Source organism: Daucus carota, chromosome 9 (genome assembly GCF_001625215.2).
Source record: "Daucus carota subsp. sativus chromosome 9, DH1 v3.0, whole genome shotgun sequence".
NCBI lineage: Eukaryota > Viridiplantae > Streptophyta > Magnoliopsida > Apiales > Apiaceae > Daucus > Daucus carota.
Genome location: NC_030389.2, coordinates 3,694,620 through 3,700,619, shown reverse-complemented (window position 1 = coordinate 3,700,619; position 6,000 = coordinate 3,694,620).

Genomic DNA, 6,000 nt, shown 5'->3' with positions numbered 1-6,000 from the left:
TTCCACTGTACCTGTATAAACTGCCAAAGCTCCCTGAGATGTGGTCAGTGGTAGTGCAGAAACAAATTGGTCTCCACATACTTGTGGGGTTAATTATCTAATTAGGCACTCACTTCACGCTAATATATCATCCGGGGCACTCTCGAATTTTTGGTCTCATTTGAAACACCGTTTTCAGAAATTGTATCAGTTTTAAAAATAAAATGTTAAATTCGAAGACAAATCGACAGTTTAAGAACTGTTACTCATATGGCTTTAACACAGTACGCTATAGAGATTATGTAGGTACCATTAATTGAATTTCCGCGTCCAGAAAATGAGTAAAATTGATGGTGGAAGAGATGGGTCATAAAGAACCCTAATAATCCATATATAACCATTTTTTGACTCAAAAATTCAATTAATCGTACCTACATAATCTCTATAGCCTGCTGTGTTAAATCCCCATGAGTAACACTTCTCAAACTGTCGATTTGTTTTTGAATTTAACATTTTACTTTTAGGACTGATATAATTTCAAAAAACAGTGTTTAAAATGAGACTGAAATTTCGAGAGTGCCCCGGATGATATATTGATGCGAAGTGAGTGCCCAATCAGATAATTAACCCTAAAGAGGATGTTCTTGGATAGGCTCAAAGAATGCCTGATCCATAAATAAAGAAGGATCATAAAAGTTTTCATTCAACATATTTTCAAAAACTGTGCTCCCAAAAAGTGTAGTAACCTATGCTTGCGGTTGAGAGTTTACTAGCGTGAGTGCTTGTTGAGTGCTTGACTCTGTACAGGGTACCGTGGCTGGATGACGAATTTCAATAGATTCTTCCTGTAGAGAAAATGAATGCAGAGATTGTGTATTTCCCATATCAAAGTCCAAATCCTGTTGGGAGGAAATGGATGCAGCTGTAGTTGTCTCCCGTTCCATCAACATTTGCTTCTTTAGGGGAGACAGAGCTGCGGGTTGACTCAATAATCTACTCCCACTCCATTTGGCAACAACCTTTATGGTTCGTTGAACAATATTGTTAGTTGATGTGTTTGGAATAAAAGTATGAGTTGGAAGAAAATCATCAGCTTGGTTATGAACCTAGAGGTTGGGTTCATTGCTGGTAGGCTGTATTATAAAATCAAAATCACAACCATAATATGAAGTTTCAAAGTAAATTTAGAAGAGAAAGAAGTAAGTACCTCATCTACCGTTATCTCCTCCTGTAATTTGTTGAGCTCAGTGTTTGTAGATGCTACAGGAGATAGTGGTTGGGAGGTTGATTATGTGTGGGAAATTTATGTTATTTGGATTGGTTGGGAGAGAGGTTCTGATTAGCTTGGTTGAAATGGAGGTTCAGGTTCTGGAAAGAAGTGGTATTGTTGCAGTAGTTCTTGTTCAGGCTGGGGGAGCAGGTTAAGGTTGTGGTTGTTGTTGTTGTTGTTGTGGTTGTTGTTGTTGTTCGTGTTGTTGTTGTTGTTGTTCTGGTTCCTATGGAGGTTGTAGTAGTTGTCGTTGTTCTTGTGGTTGTGGTGGTTTTAAGTAGTATTGAAGTGGTTGAGGGTGAGGTTGACTGTTGAATTGTTGAAGCATAAAAAGGGTTAAGATAAGTAGAACCTTTGGGAATCTGTCAGTGTTGTTCAACCTTATCAACAACTTCATGAAGATTTGATGAGTTGGTGTTGTGGGAGAGTTGAAATATACAGCCTTTTCTGCATCAGTTATCCTTGCATTCAGAAACAGCGTCAGGAACCTTTTATAATATCATGTAACTTCTCTATTATCCTCCATTTGACGACTTGACAAACTGACTTGACAAACTTCCCAACATCCTTAAGATCTCATTTAGAATCAATCTGACAAAATTGATTCGTTGATTATAAGCAATGAAGAATGCAATTGTCTAAATCAGAGAGGACAGGTTGTGAAAGTTCTTTCTTATTGTAGGTGCAAACACCTTGGCCAATGTATTGAAAAAGAAGTCCCATTCAGGCTTTAGCTTGTTCTCAGACATGGGTGGAAGGCTGATGGCCCCTTGAAATTGAATTTTCTCAAAGAACTGAGTCAAGTCCTCGTTAGGTTGTACATCAGCAAATTTGTCCCAAGGAAAGCCCAAAATAAGATTTACATCATCAGCAATGTTCATGATGCTTTGTCCTCTTATCTTCCCAATCATTCGAGGATTATCCAACAGAGTTGAATTTAGCAAGGTTGAGTAATAATCCCGAAATGGATCAACCTGTAAATATGCTTGAGCAGTGATAGCAGTATTGACAAGGCACTGTTCATTCAGAAAATGAATCAAAGGCTTGAAACGTTCTAAAGTGCAGTTCGCAGGGTTCAAATATCCATTATAATTCGTCTTAGCAGGGGTAAATTTCCAGTCATTGTATAATTAAAAATTGAATTAAATGAGAATTGATAGTATAAAATTCTTGAACTTTATTCTTCACTCAGGCTTGAACATGTTAATAAACTTTTTTCAAAGGACGGATGTTCGTCTCAGTTATCTGGATTGTCTGTGTTAGTTCGTACTGGATCTTCAACCTGTTGAATCTTGTATCATACTTACATATTATTTCCTGGTCTTTTATAGTGTTGATCTATTGCTATTACGAATTACATTATGCTTTACAGTGATGGAGATGTCTGATTTGTTACTATATCTTGCATTTTTCAACGAGGCACTGGATGACCCATTTTGGGATGATTTTTTTAACTTTTGGTGTCGTTTAGGTTAGCCCACAACTAACCAGCACCTTTCACTACTATGATCATGCCCAACACACGCAGTACATAAAAAAGCCTTTGAATCTAACTGAGTGCGACTTAACGTAACAAATAGTTCAATATCACTCTGGTTGAGAACATCATATTGTGATTCTTCTTGCTGTATAGCATCATAGGCCACCTGGACCATGGATAAAAGATTTTTGCAACAACAATTGACTTCGCATAGAAGAATGATAGTCATCCAGACCATTTAAGAATTGAAATAGCTTAAACTCAGCCTTTTATTTGTCAAGTGTAGTCAATAAAATAGTATTATCAGGTGCATCAGTAGTGATATTTAGTAAAATATTCACGATCTATTTTCTCCCACAGGCTACTCAACATGATAAAATAATCATTAAATTTTGACTAGTTTTGTTTTTGCCAAATAGATCTATACTAAGCTTTTATTTTTATACCCATTACTAATCATAAAATGTTTTTTTAAGTTGAAGCCAAATCTCATAACCAATATTAATAAACATAATGGATTATTTGATAGTTTCAGCGATATTATCATGGAGCCAGGAGATAACGAGGTCATTACACATATCCTATTGCGTTGGTTGAGTCTCATCGATGGTACTGCATTTGACAGTCCCATTAATAAATTTAAGTTTTTTTTATGATGACTTATGAATTTCAAAGGATCTCTTCTAAAAATGATAGTCACTGACATCTTGTATCTCGGCCACACTAATTAAGAGTGGTCCATCAGAAGGATTTTAAATTTCAGTTTTCTTTATGATGACTGCTGAATCTTAAAGGATCTCTTCTAGAAATGATAGTCACTGATGTCTGTTATCTTGGCCACACTAATTAAGAGTGGTCCATTAGAAGGATGTAGGAAAAGAGGGTTTTGCATATAAGCGAGAATGAATCTCCCACCTGTAATTGTCATTCTCAATATCTACTATATGATTTGTAAATGTGAGAACTTCAACAAAAAAATGATAAAGATGTGTCAATCTCAGTGTTTGATGAAAACTAGATCTGCACACAAGGCTCTGATATCATATAAACTAATTATAAAATACCAAATACGCATAAATAGTCAGGAAAAGAGATTATAGAACTTTTTAATATATCATTCTTAATCCACCATAGTGTTTTTTTTTGTCATAAGACGGTTGTATTATACCAAGATTGAAAATTACAAAATCCGGATGGACAGAGTTTCCTTCATTCAAGAAAGTATATCATCTAACCGAAAGTATGTAAATACTCCGGAAGCTTAGATAACATAGCCTTTCAAGTCAGAAGAGATAACCCTCAAAAAAAGGCCTCGTTAAAACCCCTCAAGAGTAAAACCCTGTGGGAAAAAAACTCAAGGGGGAAAAGAGTGCCCTACAAAAATTACATCGATTACAAAACAAACTAAAACTGATGTCTTCTTTATTCCTCTTATCAATTTTTGTAGCTCAATTGTCTGGGAAACCAAGGTTCGCGTCTTGTTAGTAAATTCTTTACATCTCTTTCAACCATCCTGAAAATAAGACAAAACCGAATGAAGGAAAGTGAGCGAATTTGAAAAAATTAAAATAAAGACATAAATGAGCCAACATTATGGCACTTAAATGCCTCTATGGGCCATAAATGCCCCAATCATGGTCGCCATAAATGGTACAAAAACCATTAATTAAGAATATTTAATATTCTTAATTAAGGTACAATTATCGCCTAATTAGCATCCAGTGATGTGTACACTTATATCTTTTTCAATCGGCTATCTTCAAAATTTCGTAAACTACAATATTTTAATGCTGAACCTGCAAAATAATTGTAGACGTTAAATGATCGTAAAAAATAATATAAAATTTTAAAACAAAACACATAATAAATGACAATTAATTAAAAATACACAGCAAGTCAACAAATTCTCACAATCCTGATAACTCATTAATGAGACAATAAAGCCATCAAATAAGGAACAATTAAAAAAGTCAAACTCTCAATTAAGAGAGAAAAATTAGCACTTAATAAAGAGACAATTTAGGGCCCCAATTAAGACACATTTAATTAGCTGTTATGTTGGACAATTAAAGCATAGGCTAAAAAACTATAAGGAACAAGACAGATTTACCCTCATGATTTAGTTAGGGCTGTAATTCGAGTCGGGCGGCTCGCGAGCTCGCCCGGCTCGAACTCGTTTAAGTGGGATCAGCTCGACTCGACTCGACTCGTTAAACGAGCCGAGTTCGGGCAAAGGTTTCGGCTCGTTTAATTAAACGAGCCGACTCGACTCGACTCGTGAAATTAAACGAGCCGAGTTCGGGTAGAGGTTTGGGCTCGATTAAGTGTAAAATTATATGAGCTGGCTCGCTCGACTCGTTAAAACCGGCTCGTTTACCTAAACGAGCCGGCTCGACTCGACTCGTGAAATTAACCGAGTCGAGTTCGGGCAAAGATTTAGGCTCGATTAGTTAACCGAGCCGGCTCGGCTCGGCTCGACTTGATTAAACTTGGCCCGAATTAGCTTCGGTTCGAAACTCGTCCGGCTCGGCTCGAATTACAACCCTATTCTAGTACAAAATAAAACAATCAAAGATGTTAAAAAGGGCGGAAATAACAAAATTGGCGGAGGAGAATGGAGTGGTCCATGCACATGATGAGCTTTGTATAAATGCCACCTTAATAATTGTTATGCTGCTCAACAGTATATATTATCGATTTTGTTCTTTTTTTTTTTTGTGTTGGGTTTTGTGTTAAATCCTGAATTACAACACTTTCAAAATTTTAATTTAGATCGATTCTAAACGGTTCAATTTTTTATTTTTCCGCGGATTTTGATTGTAGTTCATTCAATTCTTATATGTACTAAATCCTCGTTCCATGATATTGATGCTAATACATTTCATAGTAAGATTTATTAGTGCTGTTAACTGACTTGGTAAAAAAAATAACGAAAATAATATTTTTGATGAGATTCGATAGTAAAATCTATAACAATTTCATAAAAAATTTTAAAAAATGTTTTTAATAAACAAATGTTGTATTAAAAATTATAATTTGAAAAATTAATTTTATATTTATGAAACAATTTCTCACCTATTTAAAGCTATCGTCATTGATCAGGACATTGTTAACAATATTTAGCTTATCACTGGTGACGCTAATTATCAATCAGAGCCTTTGCCAGGTCACAAGGAGTTAGGGATGGCAACGGGTCGGGTCGGGTCGGGTTTCTTGAGATCCAGACCCGATCCATTATATTTCGGATCGGTTTGGGTTCGGTTCCGGGTCT